The 19,732-nt window shown below is 43.8% G+C and overlaps 1 protein-coding gene and 1 long non-coding RNA gene across 7 annotated transcripts in view; one reads left to right on the top strand and one right to left on the bottom strand.

The window, feature by feature from the left end:
* LOC132597975 (uncharacterized) overlaps positions 1 to 3,401 on the top strand; it is a 44,201-nt gene extending 40,800 nt beyond the window's left edge. The window contains exon 3 of the long non-coding RNA XR_009565533.1: positions 3,301 to 3,401. This is a non-coding gene — a long non-coding RNA (uncharacterized lncRNA). The remainder of the gene's footprint in view (positions 1 to 3,300) is intronic.
* Positions 1 to 19,732, bottom strand: part of CHST11 (carbohydrate sulfotransferase 11) — a 287,859-nt gene that overhangs the window by 13,340 nt on the left and 254,787 nt on the right. The window lies entirely within an intron of this gene.

Genomic DNA, 19,732 nt, shown 5'->3' on the forward strand with positions numbered 1-19,732 from the left:
TCCCCAGGGAGGTAGCACGTCAGATAATACTGCGCTCAGGACCGCAGAGCCATGAAAAATGGAAACGATACCACAGCGTCGTTTTACATCCAATTGCAGAGACAGAAAATAACTCAAAGGGGCTTTGGAATGTGCTATTGTGGTTTCTCTCTCTTCCATTTCCTCCTTCTCCACGGCAGTTTAGGTGGCAAACGGTGCACCTGCTGCAAGGAGGCAGCACAGTTTCCCTCAGGAGCGCTTTGGGGCACAGATCAAGAGAATAGGCATATTCTCAATCCTGAGACATATTCCCAATTCCTTCTCAGAGGAAGGAATTCACCCAGGCCTCTAGTGTTGATTTTCTTTTAACAAAATATTTTGTTTTTATTTTAAAACAATTTCAGGCTAGTGTTGATTTAACTTATTTAAAGTATAATGGTACTTAAATAGGCACAAATATAAAACTAGGTAGAGAAGGACCAACACAAATGGAAACATTCAAGTGAACGACATTAACCTGACGGATGATGATGTTTACTGGAACCAAAGCCCTACTAGAAACGTACAGGGTACTTGCCGTCTATGCCGGGATAGGCTCTTTGCAGTGTGGCATTCCTCCTGTACGTGCCGCTCAACTTTCCCACTGCTTTCTCATTTCTAGTTACTGTAAAATCCAGCACCCTCTCATATCACTTGACCTTTGCTTGGTCCAAATGCGTCGTTAATATATTTTTTTGTCTCTGCCCATTTCTAATGAGCCCAAGACAATAAAAATCGAGATACACGTGACTACCAAGACCATCGATGAACACGTGTGCCGTAATTTCACATGGCAGGACTAGGTGTGGCCCTGACAATCCAGAAATGCTTTAACGTTTTTTCAAAATACAAATAAGAATACAAAATAAAAATACAAAATTAATACAATTCTCAGAACTCAGATCCCTGGGAGCTGTATCTGTGGACCCCCTTGTATCTTGGTTTAAGAAACCTGGATTAAGGGGAGCCCTGGACAGGTCAGAGAGAAGAGAAGAATTCTTCACCATCATGGCCAGGATGGGGCAGGAGAGATTTCGGATGGCGGCCTGGGCTGTTGCAGAGATCTCCATTTTTGTTATTAGGACCAACCGCATGTTAGAAATTGTAATCAGGTAAGCAGTGATTTCTAACCTTAAAGAAAATGCAGAACTGGTCATGTCACTTCCACACTTGTCCCCAGTCAGGGTTCACAGGAGCTTTTGTAATGGTCCCAACTCTTCAGCAACTAACAGGTTCCCCGAGTATCAGTTTGACATCTATCCAGGAAGAGGAGGGAGTGAAGAGCATTTCCTTGGTGAGCCCCTTGCTCCCTCGTCAGGGAAAGAAAACATCTGTCTTCTCCAACCATGTTGTATCAGTTTTACAAACAGGGCTTGTTTTTCTGATAATTATCTGAGCTTGAGATCAATCTCTTTCCTTTTTCACTCCCTTTCTTTCCCCTCTTCTTTCCTTTCTCAAAGGTATCTGAAGAGACCATAACAAAGGACATATGTGTAGCATAAAACTGAAAGAGGAAACAACAAATATACTAAAAGGGCTGTGACTGAGGATCTTCTTTGGTGGTGGGCTTCCTGGTAGCAGGGACAAAAGGGGAAACGGGATTAAGTCTCCTTGCTTTTGTTCTCAGAGAGAAGTAGCATTCCAATTGCTTGGGGCAGAAAATATACGCGGTGTTAGGGACTCAGAAATTTGAGTCGAGGAGGGAGATTCTTGGATTCAGTGTGCCCATGCTGGAATATTCAGAGGGTCTCTATCTTCGTGGGAGACGAGTAGCACGCGTCACTACCACCTGTGTCCACAGGGCCCTTCAGCATTCACAGAGCACTTTCACACACCGTCCCACTTAAAGATCCCAGTGGGACTTCTCCAGAACCTGCTAAAAGAAAGTTTATATTCAGCAGACCGGCCCGTACTTCCGACCACGTGTCATCTTTTTCTGGGCTGGCTCTGCCAGGTATTACCAATAATACCTCACGTGAATGGTTCTCAACCTTGAGCTTGCACGGCAGTCACCTGGAGGACTTGTTAAAATGCAGTTTGCTGGATCCACCCCAAGTTGCCCATTCAGTAGGTCTGGGACTGGGCCTGAGAATCTGCATTTCTAGCAAGTTCCCAGGTTGTCAGTTTGTTAGGGCTGCCATAACAAAATACTACAGACGGGGTGGCTCAGGCAGCAGAAGCGGATTTTCTCAGCGTCCTGGAGGTGTGCGCAGGGGCGGTTTCCTCTGCGGTCTCTCTCCTTGGCTTGTATGTCTGCCTTCCTGCTGCCTTTTCACACGCTCAACCCTCTGTGCATCTCTACCCCTGGCGTGTCGTCGTCTTTTTTTTTTTTTTAAGTACATTTATTTAATTTTTGGCTGTGTTGGGTCTTCGTTGCTGTGTGCGGGCTTTCTCTAGTTGCGGCGAGCGGGGGCTACTCTTCGTTGCGGTGCGCGGGCTTCTCATTGCGGTGGCTTCTCGTTGTGGAGCACGGGCTCTAGACGCGCGGGCTTCAGTAGTTGCAGCACGCGGGCTCAGTAGTGGTGGCACACGGCCTTAGTTGCTCCGTGGCACGTGGGATGTTCCCTGGACCAGGGCTTGACCCCGTGTCCCCTGCACTGGCAGGAGGATTCTTAACCACTGCGCCCAAGGGAAGTCCTCTTCCTCCTCTTACAAGGACACCAGTCTTACTGGATTAGGCCCACCCTAATGGCCTCGATTTAATTCAGTCACCTCTTTAAAGGCCCTATCTCCAAATACGGTTATGTTCTGAGGTACTGGGGGGTTGGGACTCCAGTATATGAATACTGGGGGTGGGGCACAATTCAGCCCGTTACACCAGGTGAGGCTGACGCTGCTGGTCCGAGGACCACACTTTGAGAACCACATCTTTACACTATGAGGAAAGGACTGTAATCTAACATCTTTCACCAGTTCAAGCTATTCTTAATTATAGAACACAGAGCCAAGTTCGTCATCTGCTGCCAGGCAACTCCTAGGTCTACCTCCAGCTGCAACCTCGACTCCCCTCACCTCCCTTTGATCTCCCAAAAGTATAAATTAGGTCAGAGGAAGGCTGATTCTAGGAAACCGTGAACATGGCTACAGGCTCTGGGCTGTGTCCTGTGTTCTCACTTAGATGTCTATTTTTAATTTGGACATTTAAAAAAGGCAACTGTAATTAGCTGAAGTACCAAATTTAGGGACTGTTTGAAAAAGTCTTTAAGACTTCACTATGTTTCATCTTAAAAGGAAGGAAAGCACGTTTCCCTTAAATTAAAACATCTTTTGCGGTGTTTACAGTTTCTTTCAGACACAAGGACCCAAACTGAAGGAGGAGCAGCTGGTCCATTTTACTGTCCCGGGTGGAGGAGATGCAGAGAGATGGAAACCCAGAGAAAAAGGTAAATGTAAAGGCATCAGGAGAGTGGGGTTGGCAGAATCTGTCATTAACAACTGCCTGCTTGGGTCCAGCCTCAGGTTCTCCACTTGCAAATCCTAATACAAGACCCCTTCGAGCATCTTGGGGACACTGCCATCATCTCACTGATTTCAGAACTGGGGGAGGGAGAGGAAAACCCGGGGATCTGGTTTGCTATGATTCTATTATATTTCCTTCTGGTCCAGTAATTCCTAAACTCTCACAAGAAAGGCTAGTCATGAGGAATCCCTGAAGAAACCACATCCACAGCAAAAAAGAGGCCTACGTTTATACTAGCTGCCATTTCTTGAGCACTTACTATGTACCAGCCACTTTTAATCCTCACGGTCTAGGGGATAGGTATCATTAGTGTTCCCAACTTATGAATGAGGAAACTGAGGCGCAGGGAGAACAAGTTGCTCAAGATCAGGGAGCTAGGAACTGGGGTTGGGTTTTGAATCCAGGCAGCCTGTGCTCTGAGCCCCTGCACTGTGCAGCTCCCCAGGATCTGCAGCTCCCTCTGGGAGTTACCGTCTCCAGGGCAGCTGCTGGAGCCATGCGTCTCCATCCTGGCAGCTCACAGGGGAGCTTTAAATACCACTGAAGGCTGGGGCCCACCCCAGATATCTGATGTGATTGCTTTGGGTGTGGTCAGCTCCCTGGGGATTCGAAAGCTGCCCAGGTGGGAACCATGTCTTAGAGGCTCCAATGCCAGCAGCTATATAAACTAAATCATGGAGTGGACTTGAGCAGTGACCCTTGTGTGATCTTGGGCAAATTTCACCTTCCTGGTCTTCAGATTTGAAATTAGGGGCTTTCCGTCCTGTAGGGCCAGAGATCAAAGGTCTAGAAGCCACAATTCTAACGTCTTTGGCTGCGTCCTTAGAGAACCACTAGGAATTCGATAATGCTTAAAAACTTTTATGTTTAGAAAAGAAAGGAGAAAAACATTGAGCCTTTAAAGAAAGAATCTAGTCTGAACCTGTTGCAAAACTTAAAGGGTTTAGGAAAGAACTGATTCCACATTAACTGACATTAGCATTGCCAGGGAAATTGGCTTCTTTTTTTCTTTTTTTGAATTGAAGTATAGTTGATTTACAGTGTTGTGTTAATTACTGTTGTGCAGCAAAGTGATTCAGTTATACATATATACACATATATATATGTATACATTCTTTCTTAAAATATTCTTTTCTATTATGGTTTATCATAGGATATTGAATATAATACCCTGTGCAATATAGCAGGACCTTCTTGTTTATCCATCCCATATATAAAAACTTACATCTGCCAACCCTAACCTTCCATTCCATGTCTCCCCCAACCCCCTCCCCCTGGTAACCACCAGTCTGTTCTCTATGTCTGTAATTCTGTTTCATAGATATTTTCATTTGTGTCACATTTTAGAGTCCACATATAAGTGATATCATATGGTATTTGTCTTTCTGACTTATTTCACTTAGTATGATAATCTCTAGTTGCATCCATGTTGCTGCAAATGGCATTATTTCATTCTTTTACGGCTGAATAGTATTCCATTGTGCTGTATATATGTACCACACCTTATTTATTCATTCATCTGTCAGTGGACATTTAGGTTGTTTCCATGTCTTGACTATTGTGAATAGTGCCACTATGAACATAGGGGTGCATGTATCTTTTTTTTTTTTTTGCGGTACGCAGGCCTCACTGTTGTGGCCTCTCCCATTGTGGAACACAGGCTCCGGACACGCAGGCTCAGTGGCCATGGCTCACGGGCCCAGCCACTCGGCGGCATATGGGATCCTCCCGGACTGGGGCACAAACCCGTGTCCCCTGCATTGGCAGGCGGACTCTCAACCACTGCGCCACCAGGGAAGCCCTATCTTTTTGAATTATAGTTTTCTCTGGATATATGCCCAGGAGTGGGATTGCTGCATCATATGCTAGTTCTATTTTTAGTTTTCTGAGGAACCTCCATACTGTTTTCCACAGTGGCTGCACCAACTTACATTTCCACCAACAGTGTATGAGGATTCCCTTTTCTCCACACCCTCTCCAGCATTTATTATTTGTAGACTTTTTAATGATGACCATTCTGACTGGTGTGAGGTGGTACCTCATTGTAGTTTTGAGTTGCATTTCTCTAATAATTAGCAATGCTGAGCATCTTTTCGTGTGCCTATTGGCCATCTGTATTTCTTCCTTGGAGAAATGTCTCTTTAGGTCTTCTGCCCATTTTTGGATTGGGTTGTTTGTTCTTTTGTTGTTGAGTTGTATGAGCTGTTTGTATATTTTGGAAATGAAGGCCTTGGTCATATCGTTGGCAAGTATTTTCTCCCTTTCTGTAGGTTGTCTCTTTGTTTTGTTTATGGTTTCCTTTGCTGTGCAAAAGCTTGTAAGTTTGATTAGGTCCCATTTGTTTATTTTTGCTTTTATTTCTTTTGCCTTGGGAGACTAAGAAAACATTGGTACGATTTATGTCAGAATGTTTTGCCTATGTTCTCTTCTAGGAGTTTTATGGTATCATGTCTTATGTTTAAGTCTTTAAGTCAGTTTGAGTTTATTTTTGTGCACGGTGTGTTCTAACTTCGTTGATTTACATGCGGCCATCCAACTTTCCCAGCACCACTTGCTGAAGAGGCTGTCTTTTTCTCATTGTATATTCTTGCCTCAGGAAATTGGTTTCTTAGGATTTCAACTTGTCACTAGGGAATCACCTGTTTAATAATAAGGACTGAATCTCTACAGGAGCTATTCCTACCTTTCCAAAGCAAAAAGAAGGAAAAGGTGCAATGAATGGGAAGCATTTTGAGCCCTGGAAGGTGAGGCAGTGGTGCAGGAGACCCTGGGTGATGGAGGGCCCAGAGCTGGCCTCTGGATGCAGCCCCCCAGCCAGGCTCAGCTGACACGGCCACAGGCGAGCTAAGGCTCTGAGCTGCGTTTTAACCTTGAGTACTTTGAGGGCAGAAACAAGCAAGCAGAGGGTTAAGGTACTTCTTTTGTATCAGGGTTTAAATTTGGTGACCTGGATTAGGGTCACAAACTCCAATGCCCTCTGGAGCCAGCAGGGAGTCCCTGAGCCACTGAAGGTGGGCGATTGCCACTTAAATCTTGCTCGTGTTGTCGTGAGGGAATGGGGACCTTGTCTTTTGGGATGTTTCAAATTCTCAAGAGAAGCCAGAAAACCCGATTTTATGTGTCATCTGCATTCTCAAATGTTAGCTACAATCAAAAAATAATTCTTTTAGTGGTGTTGAAAATTTTTTTTAACTTGTTTGGGCTGGATTTGCACGGGGGCCACCAGTTGGTACCCTCACCCAGGCACTGGACGGTGGGACTAGTAACGAGGTGCCCTCTTGGAAAGGGCTGTTCTGAGCTGTGCCCACCACTGCCTCCCACCCAGCTGTGCTGCTCAGCTAACCGAACCGTAAGCAGTTGAGGGGGCAAAGAGTCAGGTGGAACAAGCCAGACTGCAGAAGTTCAGAATGCAATTAGGATAGCTCACGATCAGCAGTGGTTACTAAGAGACACCCCTGGGACCTCAGCTCTGCCCACCCACTCTTCTTGGTAATACCTCCTTCTAACACTCTCATTACAGTCTACTCATTTTGCATGTCTCTCCCTTCTAGAATGTAGACTCCAAGAGGGCAGGTACTTTTTACTGTGTGTTCAGCCTCATATCCTCGGTGCCTGGCACATACTAGACACTCAAAGCTTTGTTGAATGAACGAATGGATGCATGCACGCATACGTGAATGAATGACTTGGGGGTGACAGGGATTCTTAAAGGCCACAAAAGGGCTGATGAGGCCGCATGGGCTTCCTGGTGCCTTCAATCGGCAGCCCCAGCCCATGTCCCCATGGAGGGTTTCTGGCAAAGATCCTGCAGCTGCAATGCAAGAGCTCAGTGTCAGCCCAGAGGCCGGAGGCCAAGAGACAAGCAGCTGGGGTGCCTGGTGCCGGGTGGAAATGGGCTCAGGGTGCCTGCGGTAGCCTTTGACGTGGGGGGTGGGGGGTGGGAGCTGGCACTTTCCACCCGAATGGTGAGGCCAGGAAGCAGGAGGAGAATCACGCGAGGGTGCTGGTGCCAAGGGCTCCCTTTCAGCCTGACCAGGTGTGGCTGCAGGGGCTCATTTCCATCTCAGATCAGCTGTTCAGGCTTCCGGAGGCCTGGGCAGGCTGCGGGGTGTGTGTGTGTGCGGGGATGGGGATGCTGCTGCCAAGCTGGACCGGCGTCCGATGAATGGTGGCCCGGAACAGGGACAATGGCAGGGAAGGGATGTGCCTCCCACGTGCTCGGGAGGCTGGGTTTCCTGGGAAAGCAGAAGTCGGAGGGCAGGTGGAATGTGCACTGCTGACTGATGCTTTGGGACCCTTGGAAGTCACTGCTGGCAGGAGGCGGGGGGAGGGTTCCACTGTGCAGCCTCCAACGTTTCACCCCTCTCCCAGCCGAGGTGGCCGACGGCACCCCACCCACGTGGGCCTCCCAGAGGGCGATGCTCTTCTGAGGCAGAAGGTTATGACGCCCCAGCTTCTCCTTCTGGTCTCTCCCTCCTTGGGACCGACTGACTTCACTGGTTCTTGCTGATTCTCTTCCTAGACTCACCAGAATGTTCTACCGCTCATATTTTACCCACATCACTTGGCCTCCTCAGGTCTTAGTTGCCCCATCTGTAAAATGGGGACAACAGTCGTGTCTCCTCCTCAAGGTTGTTTAGAGGATTCAGTGAGAGCTTACAAGGAAAGCACTTAGCACTTCTCTTTATCACTATAAATATGACAGAGGGTAGCTTCCAAAGTGGCCGACAGTATAGTGAGCACACTACCCTGCCTCTCCCGTAGCCTAACAGCACATCTCACTCTTTATGTAAGAATCACAGTGGGCGCTTGGTGAAATATGGATTCCTCGACGCCACCTGGAGAAATTCTGACTCAGTGGGTCTGGTTGTTCTAGGTCCCTGCCCTTGACGGCTGCCCCAGGATGACTCTACCAGGCCGATTCCAAGGTTGGTGATCCTGTGTCCCATTTTGAAAACTGCTGATCAGCCGTCACTTTTTTTTTTTTTTTTTGGCGGTACGCGGGCCTCTCACTGTTGTGGCCTCTCCCATTAGAGAGCACAGGCTCAGCGGCCATGGCTCACGGGCCCAGCCGCTCCGCGGCATGTGGGATCTTCCCGAACCGGGGCACGAACCCGTGTCCCCTGCATCAGCAGGCGGACTCTCAACCACTGCACCACCAGAGAAGCCCCAGCCGTCACTTTTACATGAACAGGTTCTGCAGTTAACATCCAACACATTTGTTACCTATGCAAAACGCCTGGCTCACGGCGATTCAATATCTCACTGACGTCAGAGACAGAAGCAATTGGAGGCCACTTGGAATGGCGGCTGTTTGTTAAGCAAACTGGAGGGCTAAAGAGCCGTTTCCTAGCTATAGAGAGATCAGCTATTAATAAGTATTAACAGGCTGTACAGAGTGCGTGGAATTTCAGAGTCAGTGAACCATGGATTAGGAGACACCCCCAGAGGTCAATTTATTTCTTAATCAAGTAGCATGTTTCAACAATATCCCATTTCCCTATTGTTCAAAGGGTACATTCTCTTAGGCTTTCATGTCTGCATGGTGTGTGTTTGCTGGCGAGGGCAAGGCTGGTCTTTCGCTAGGAGGGGAGGTGGAGCCAGCTCTGAGACAGGGGCTCAAAGCCCTCCTCCCCACCTCAGCCACAGACCTGGGGCCCCAAAAGAGCCATTTTCACCACCTTCAGCCAGACCCCTTTGTCTCGAGCTGCTCCATCCCAATTATGGTTATAGCGCCGTGAACAGTGTGAGCTTATTCCCCTCCTCCAAGGACATTAGGACAGGGCCTGGGTATCTCTGTGTCCCAAGTGCCAGGCACTCAGTGCCCAGTACTTGCGGGACTCAGAAAAGAGTGATTAGCTTTGTGCCAACGTGTTAATGCCTTTCAAATACTAAGACTTTTCGTCTGTCTCAGCTGCTTTACTACCTTTTCCCTCGTTCAAGAATGGCCCATTTGGGAGGATAATGAAAGTGCCACAGGAAGGCCATCATTGAGTGCTACAGGGACAAGCATGTCTAAATTCACAGCTGTTTAGTGAGACACTTAAGAACCTGGGCTGCTTCTCAGTCACTTCTGGGGACATACATACAAATACACATAATGGAGCCCTACATGACATCATGGATTTGGACCCGGGGCCCACAGATGAATAAGACCCTCAAGTTAATGGCATCAGAGGTGGGCATGTCCTTCTGTTTGTAGAGGTGCAGAGTGATTTTACAGCCCTAGAGCCCTTGGAACACAGAGCTTCAGAGTCGGAAAATACCTTTGTGATCATCTGATACCACGTTCTGATTTTCAGATGGCAACACTGAGGCCCAGAGATGTTAACCCATCCACCCACTCCCAGGAAGTGGCGAAGCTGGGACCAGAAACCGAGTCTTCTGCCCCTTTGTGCTGCTGGACTGTACGGTGAAAAGAGGAACCTTCAGCAGCTCTTGTCCATGGCACAGGGATGGACCCAGGAACAGAGTGATGGGTGGGCCAGCCCAAGTGCCACCTCCATGGTGCTAAAACATCTCTGTGAGATGCAGCAAACAACCCTGCTTCCAGCAACCTAAGGAGTATCATGTGGACTCATGATCCGTGGACTTTCTGAAACTGAACTCCTGTTCAGTGACCTTTTTTATTATTCAGTATAGGGAACATGGCAAAGGTCCCCCTGGGCTGGCTTGATTGAGGAATCCATTAAAGAAAAGTGAAGCAAGAATTGGGAAAAGTCTTGATGACTTTTTTAAAAGAACAGTGACTCTGCTGTTTGCAGATGACAGGATACTATCCGTAGAAAATTCTGAAGATGATACCAGAAAACTACTACAGCTCATCAATGAATACAGTGAAGGTGCAGGATACAAAATTAATACACAGGAAGTTTCTTGCATTTCTATACAATAACAACAAAAGATCACAAAGAGAAATTAAGGAAACAATCCCATTTACCATCACATTATAAAGAATAAAATACCTAGGAATAATACCTAAGGAGGCAAAAGACCTGTACTCTGAAAACTATAAGATACTGATGAAAGAAATTAAAGACGACACAAACAGATGGAAAGATATACCATGTTCTTGCATTGGAAGAATCAATATTGTTACCATGACTATACCATCCAAGGCAATCTACAGATTCAATGCAATCCCTATTAAATTACGAATGGCATTTTCCACAGAATTAGAACAAATAAATTTTTAAATTTGTATGGAAACACAAAAGGCCCTGAATAGCCAAAGCAATCCTGAGAAAGAAAAGCGGAGCTGGAGGAATCAGGCTCCCTGCCTTCAGACTATACTACAAGGCTACAGTAATCAAAATAGTATGGTACTCAGTACCTCTCATCAGGATGCTTGCACAAGCCTCTAGATAGCCTCATCCACCAGAGGGCAGACAGCAGAAGCAACAAAAACTACAGTCCTGCAGCCTGTGGAACGAAAACCACATTCACAGAAACAGAGAAAAAAATGAAAACATAGACAAAATGAAAAGGCAGAGGACTATGTACCAGATGAAGGAATTAAAACCCCAGAAAAACAACTAAATGAAGTGGAGATAGGTAACCTTCCAGAAAAAGCATTCAGAATAATGATACTGAAGATGATCCAGGACCTCAGAAAAAGAATGGAGGCAAAGATCGAGAAGATGCAAGAAATGTTTAACAAAGACCTAGAAGAATTAAAGAACAAACACCTAAAAGAATTAAAGAACAAACAAACAGAGATGAACAATACAATAACTGAAATGAAAAATACACTAGAAGGAATCAATAGCAGAATAACTGAGGCAGAAGAACAGATAAGTGACCTAGAAGACAGAATGGTGGAATTCACTTTCATGGAACAGAATAAAAAAAAAGAATGAAAAGAAATGAAGACAGCCTAAGAGACCTCTGGGACAACATTAAATGCACTAACATTTCCATTATAGGGGTCCCAGAAGGAGAAGAGAGAGAGGAAGGACCCAAGAAAATATTTGAAGAGATTATAGTAGAAAACTTCCCTAACATGGGAAAGGAAATAGCCACCCAAGTCCAAGAAGTGCAGAGAGTCCCAGGCAGGATAAATCCGTGGAGAAACAGGCTGAGACACATTGTAACAAAATTGACAAAAATTAAAGACAAATTATTAAAAGCAACAAGGGAAAAACGACAAATAATATACAAGGGAACTCCCATAAAGTTAACAGCTGATTTCTCAGCAGAAACTCTACAAGCCAGAACGGAGTGGCATGATATATTTAAAGTGATGAAAGGGAAAAACCTACAACTAAGATTACTCTAACCAGCAAGGATCTCATTCAGATTCGATGGAGAAATCAAAAGCTTTACAGGCAAGAGAATTCAGCACCACCAAACCAGCTCTACAACAAATGCTAAAGGAACTTCTCTAAGTGGGAAACACAAGAGAAGAAAAGGACCTACAAAAACAAATCCATAACAATTAAGAAAATGGTAATAGGAACATACATATCTATAATTACATTAAATGTGAATAGATTAAATGCTCCAACCAAATGACACAGGCTTGATGAATGGATACAAAAGCAAGACCCATATATATGCTGTCTACAAGAGACCCACTTCAGACCTAGGGACACATACAGACTGAAAGTGAGGGGATGGAAAAAGATATTCCATGCAAATGGAAATCAAAAGAAAGCTGGGGTAGCAATACTCATATCAGATAAAATAGACTTTAAAATAAGGAATGTTACAAGAGACAAGGAAGGACACTACATAATGATCAAGGGATCAATCCAAGAAGAAGATATAACAATTATAAATATATATGCACCCAACATAGGAGCACCTCAATACATAAGGAAAATGCTAACAGCTATAAAAGAGCAAATAAAAAGTAACACAATAATAGTGGGGGACTTTAACACCTCACTTACATCAATGGACAGATCATCCAAACAGAAAACTAATAAGGAAACACAAGCTTTAAATGACACAATAGACCAGACAGATTTAATTGATATTTATAGGACATTCCATTCAAAAACAACAGAATACACTTTCTTATCAAATGCACACGGAACATTCTCCAGGATAGATCACATCTTGGGTCACAAGTCAAGCCTTGATAAATTTAAGAAAATTGAAATCATATCAAGCATCTTTTCCAACCACAACACTATGAGATTAGAAATAAATTACAGGGGAAAAAAATGTAGAAAACACAAACACATGGAGGCTAAACAATACATTACTAAATAATCAAGAGATCACTGAAGGAGTCAAAGAGGAAACCAAAAAATACCTAGAGACAAATGACAACGAAAACATGACGATCCTAAACCTTTGGGATGGAAATGTATGGACACCAAGGGGGCAAACCAGGGGGTGGTGGTGGGATGAATTGGGACATTGGGACTGACATATATATACTAATATGTATAAAATAGATAACTAATAAGAGCTTGCTTATAAAAAAATAAAATTAAATTAAACAAACCCCAAAACCTATGTGATGCAGCAAAAACAGTTTTAAGAGGGAAGTTTATAGCAATACAATCCTACCACAAGAAACAAGAGAAATCTCAAACAATCTAAGCTTACACCTAAAGGAACTAGAGAAGGAAGAACAAACAAAACCCAAAGTTAGTAGAAGGAAAGAAATCATAAAGATCAGATCAGAAATAAGTGAACTAGAAACAAAGTAAACAATAGCAAAGATCAACAAAACTAAAACCTGGTTCTTTGAGAAGATACACAAAACTGGTAAACCTTTAGCCAGACTCATCAAGAAAAAGAGGGAGAGGATTCAAATCAATAAAATTAGAAATGAAAAAGGAGAAGTTACAATGGACACCACAGAAATACAAAGCACCATAAGAGACTACCACAAGCAACACTAGGCCAATAAAATGAACAACCTGGAAGAAATGGACAAATTCTTAGAAAGGTATAACCTTCCAAGACTGAACCAGGAAGAAACAGAAAATATGAACAGACCAATCACAAGTAATGAAATTGGAACTGTGATTAAAAATCTTCCAACAAACAAAAGTCCAGGACCAGATGGCTTCACAGGTGAATTCTATCAAACATTTAGAGAAGAGCTAAAACCCATCCTTCTCAAACTCTTCCAAAAAACTGCAGAGGAAGGAACACTCCCAAACTCATTCTACCAGGCCACCATCACCCTGATACCAAAACTAGACAAAGGTACTACAAAAAAAGAAAATTACAGACCAATATCACTGATGAATATAGATGCAAAAATCCTCAACAAAATACTAGCAAACAGAATTTAACAACACATTGAAGGGATCATATACCATGACCAAGTGGGATTTATCCCAGGGATGCAAGGATTCTTCAATATCAGCAAATCAATGTGATACACCATATTAACAAATTGAAGAAGAAAAACCATATGATCATGTCACTAGATGCAGAAAAAGCTTTTGACAAAATTCATCACCCATTTATGATAAAAACTCTCCAGAAAGTGGGCATAGAGGGAAACTACCTCAGCATAATAAAGGCCATATATGACAAACCCACAGCAAACATCATTCTCAGTGGTGAAAAACTGAAAGATCAGGAACAAGACAAGGATGTCCACTCTCACCACTATTATTCAACATAGTTTTGGAAGTCCTAGCCATGGCAATCAGGGAAGAAAAAGAAATAAAAAGAATCCAAATTGGAAAAGAAAAAGTAAAACTGTCACTGTTTGCAGATGACATGATGCTAAACATAGGTAATCCTAAAGATGTCACCAGAAAACTACTAGAGCTAATCAATGAATTTGGTAAAGTTGCAGGATACAAAATTAATGCACAGAAATCTCTTGCATTCCTATACACTAACAATGAAAGATCAGAAAGAGAAATTAAGGAAACAATCCCATTTACCATTGCAACAAGAAGAATAAAATACCTAGGAATAAACTACCTAAGGAGGTAAAAGACCTGTACTCAGAAAACTGTAAGACACTGATGAAAGAAATCAAAGATGACACAAACAGATGGAGAGATTATACCATGTTCTTGGATTAGAAGAATCAATATTGTGAAAATGACTATTCTACCCAAAGCAATCTACAGATTCAATGCAATCTCTATCAAATTACCAATGGCATTTTTCACAGAACTAGAACAAAAAATCTTAAAATTTTTATGGAGACACAAAAGACCCCAAATAGCCAAAGCATCTCTAGGGAAAGAAATGGAGCTGGAGGAATCTGATCCCTGACTTCAGACTATACGACAAAGCTACAGTAATCAAGACAATATGGTACTGGCACAAAAACAGAAATATAGATCAATGGAACAGGATAGAAAGCCCAGAGAAAAACCCACACACCTATGGTCAACAGCCTATGACAAAAGAGGCAAGGATATACAGTGGAGAAAAGACAGCCTCTTCAATAAGTGGTGCTGGGAAAACTGGACAGCTACATGTAAAAGAATGAAATCAGAACACTCCCTAACACCATACACAAAAATAAACTCAAAATGGATTAAAGACCTAAATGTAAGACTGGACACTATAAAACTCCTAGAGGAAAACACAGGAAGAACACTCTGACATAAATCACAGCAAGATTTCTTTTGACCCACCTCCTAGGGTAATGGTAATAAATACAAAAATAAACAGATGGGACCTAATGAAACATAAAAGCTTTTGCACAGCAAAGGAAACCAAAAACAAGACGAAAAGACAACACTCAGAATGGGAGAAAACATTTGCAAATGCATCAACGGACAAAGGATTAATCTCCAAAATATATAAACAGCTCATGCAACTCAATATTAAAAAAACAAACAACCCAATCCAAAAATGGGCAGAAGACCTAAACAGACATTTCTCCAGAGAAGATGTCTTTGGATGGCCAAGAGACACATGAAAAGCTGCTCAACATCACTAATTATTAGAGAAATGCAAATCAAAACTACAATGAGGTATCACCTCACACTGGTTAGAATGGGCATTATCAGAAAATCTAGAAACAATAAATGCTGGAGAGGGTGTGGAGAAAAGGGAACCCTCTTGCACTGTTGGTGGGAATGTAAGTTGATACAGCCACTATGGAGAACAGTATGGAGGTTCCTTAAAAAACTAAAAGTAGAATTACCATATGACCCAGCAATCCAACTACTGGGCATATACCCCAAGGAAACCATAATTCAAAAAGAGTCATGTACCCCAGTGTTCACTGCGGCTCTATTTACAATAGCCAGGTCATGGAAGCAACCTAAATGCCCACCGACAGGTGAATGAATAAAGTAGATGTGATAGGGTTTCCCTAGTGGTGCAGTGGTTAAGAATCTGCCTGCCAATGCAGGGGACACAGGGTTCAAGCCCTGGTCTGGGAAGATACACATGCCACTGAGCAACTAAGCCTGTGCACCACAGCTACTGAACCTGCGCTCTAGAGCCCAGGGGCCACAACTACTGAAACCCGCATGCCTATAGCCCGTGCTCTGCAACAAGAGAAGCCACCACAATGAGAAGCCTGCACATGGCAATAAAAGAGTAGCCCCGCTCAACACAACTAGATAAAGCCTGTGCCCAGCAATGAAGACCTAACATAGCCAAAAAAAAAAAATGAAAAAGATGTGGTACATATATACAATGGAATATTACTCAGCCGTAAAAAGGAATGAAATTGGGTCATTTGTAGAGACGTGGATGGACCTAGAGACTGTCATACAGAGTGAAGTAAGTCAGAGGAAGACAAATATCATATTTAATGTATATATGTGGAATACAGAAAAATGGTACAGAGGAACTGGTTTGCAAGGCAGAAATAGAGCCACAGATATAGAGAACAAATGTATGGACACCAAGAGGGGGAAAGCGGGGTGGTGGTGGTGCTGTGATGAATTGGGATATTGGGATTGACATGTATACACTAATAATGTATAAAATGGATAATAAGAACCTGCTGTATAAAAAAATAAATAAAATTCAAAACCAAAACAAAACATAAGACAGTATGGTACTGGCACAAAAACAGAAATATAGACCAATGCAACAGGATAGAAAGCCCAGAAATAAACCCACGTACCTATGGTCAACTAATGTATGACAAAGGAGGCAAGGATATACAATGGAGAAAAGACAGCCTCTTCAATAAGTGGTGCTGGGAAAACTGGACATGTAAAAGAATGAAACTAGAACACTCTGTAACATCATACACAAAAATAAACTCAAAATGGATTAAAGATCTAAATGTAAGACCGGTTACTATAAAACTCTTAGAGGAAAACACAGGAAGAACACTCTTTGACATAAATCACAGCAATATCTTTTAGGATCCACCTCCTAGAGTAATGAAAATAAAAACAACAATAAACAAATGGAACCTAATCAAACTTAAAAGCCTTTGCACAGCAAAGGAAACCATAAACAAAAGGAAAAGACAACCCACAGAATGAGAGAAAATATTTGCAAATGAGGTGACCGACAACTAATTAATTTCCAAAATATACAAATAGCTTGTACAGCTCAATATCAAAACAAAGAAACAGGGCTTCCCAGGTGGCGCAGTGGTTGAGAGTCCGCCTGCCGATGCAGGGGACACGGGTTCGTGCCCCGGTCCGGGAAGATCGCACATGGTGTGGAGCGGCTGGGCCTGTGAGCCATGGCCACTGAGCCTGCGTGTCCGGAGCCTGTGCTCCCCAACGGAAGAGGCCACAACAGTGAGAGGCCCGCGTACCGCAAAAACAAACAAACAAATCCAATCGAAAAATGGGCAGAAGACCTAAGTAGACATTTCTCCAAAGAAGACATAGAGATGGCCAAAAAGCACATGAAAAGATTCTCAACATTGCTAATTATTAAAGAAATGCAAAGCAAAACCACTATGAGGTATCACCTCACACTGGTCAGAATGGCCATCATCAAAATGTCTGCAAACAATAAATGCTAGAGAGGGTGTGGAGAAAAGGGAACCCTCCCAACTGTTGGTGGGAATGTAAATTGGTACAACCACTATGGTGAAAAGTATGGAGGTTCCTGAAAAAACTAGAAATATCAATAGAACTACTGTATTATGATCCAGCAATCCCACTCCTGGGCATGTATCGGGAGAAAACTATAATTCGAACAGATACATGCACCCCCAATGTTCACTGCAGCACTATTTACAGTAGCCAAGACGTGGAAGCAACCTAAATGTCCATCGACAGAGGGATGTATAAAGAAGATGTGGGACATATATACAATGGAATACTACTCAGCCATAAAAAGAATGAAATAATGCCATTTGCAGCAACATGGATGGACCTAGAGATTATATACTAAGTGAAGTAAGTCAGACAGAGAAAGACAAATATATGATATCACTTATATGTGGAATCTAAAAAGATGATACAAATGAACTTATTTATAAAACAGAAATAGACTCACAGACATAGAAAACAAACTTGCGATTACCAAAGGGGAAAGGTTGGGGGGGAGTGATAAATTAGGAGTTCTGGATTAACAGATACACAGTACTATATATAAAATAGATAATCAACAAGGACCTGCTGTATAGCACAGTGAACTCCACTCAATAGTCTGTAATGACCTATATGGGAAAAGAATCTGAAAAAGAGTAGATGTATGTATAACTGAACGACTTCGCTGTACACCTGAAACTAATACAATATTGCAAATCAACTATACTCCAATATAAAGTAAAAATTAAATTAAAAAATAGAAGAAGTTTTAAGAATGAAGAAAATTTAAAAAAAAGAACAGTGACTATTTGGGCCAGTGTAAGAAAGTAAGTGACTCAATTTCAGGATAGAATTTTTATAGAAAATCAGTGTCTTACTGATGCCATTAAATAAATACTGAACAAATACTGGGAGTATTTGCTTTCTTACCCTGCGTAGGAAGTCTAGGATTCTGCTCAGTCAACCCGACACAGAGATCAGACTCTGAAGTCAGGCAGACGCATCTGGACATGGATCCTGGCAATGCCCCTGACAGTGCCATGACCCAGGGTTGGCATTTCCACCCTCCCCGCCTCAGTTTCCTCATCTGTAAAGTGGAAGCTGATAGCAGCACATACTTTACAGGCTGTCATGAGGTTTGAAGGGATAAAGTCAGCAAAGAACAAGGCATATCACCTGGCCCACGGCTGCTCCTAATGAACATGCAATTAATATTTAAAGCTAAAAGTGCTTTTCGGGCTTCCATGGTGGCGCAGTGGTTGAGAGTCCGCCTGCCGATGCAGGGGACACAGGTTCGTGCCCCGGTCCGGGAAGATCCCACATGCCGCTGAGAGGCCGGGCCCGTGAGCCATGGCCGCTGAGCCTGCGCGTCCGGAGCCTGTGCTCCGCAATGGGAGAGGCCACAAGAGTGAGAGGCCCGCGTACCGCAAAAAAAAAAAAAAAAAAAAAAAAAGTGCTTTCCCATGGGGGAAAAAAAAGCGGTCTTCTTTGCAGCTGTTTCCATCAAGGGGCAGAACACAGACTCTGCAGCTAGACAGCCTGGGGTTAAAATCTGGCTCCACCATCCACCAGCTATGGAAGTTGGGCAAGTTACTTGACGTGGGCCTCAATATTCTCATCAGTAAAATAGGGCCTAGGACAGCACTGACCTCCTAAGGTTCTATGTGGCGGTGATAACAGCTCGCTGTTTGCCCTGTGCACTGCGGGTGCACAGGGGACTATCTCGGAGGCATCACTCATGTTCTATTCAGGCCAGTGCAACGATGAAAAGATGCGGAAATTCCCCACATCACCTTCCCCAGCTAGACCTCTGCCCTAAGGAGCCAAAAAGGAGGGAAGAGTGGCTGATGTCATCTGTCCTTTCACTTCCGCTGTCTCTTTTGGGTGGAGGCCAAATAGTGGCGAGTCCAGGGTAGAGTGGGAGAGAGAAAGCTCGAGCTGCATGCGCCCAGGCTCCTGAGCGGGGCAGAAAAGGCTCTGACCCCTGACCTCTGGCAGGCACACTGTTGGTACCCTAGTCTCCAAGCTGAGCCAGTCTACAACCTGCAGGTCCCCCCACTTTACCCCTCCGTGGGCTTTGGATTGGTTGGCTCGCCCCTCTCCCACTGCCCAGCAGGTCACTAACCTCCCAGCCCTATTCTCCATGCCCAGGAGGGACACCTAACACCTGGCAGCTGCCCCATACTTCGTCTCAATCCCTCAGTTGGCACAGGCACTGGCGGGTGGCCAGTGCAGAGGCAGATAAGGTTTGTCTCTGGGGAGAAATCTCACATTCTAACAACAGACATGGATGAGGAAAGGAAAACATAATGCAATGTGGCAGCTGACAAGTGCTCACCCAGGGGTTAGGAGT

This window comes from Globicephala melas, chromosome 10 (assembly GCF_963455315.2).
Source record: "Globicephala melas chromosome 10, mGloMel1.2, whole genome shotgun sequence".
In the NCBI taxonomy this organism is placed as follows: Eukaryota; Metazoa; Chordata; class Mammalia; order Artiodactyla; family Delphinidae; genus Globicephala; species Globicephala melas.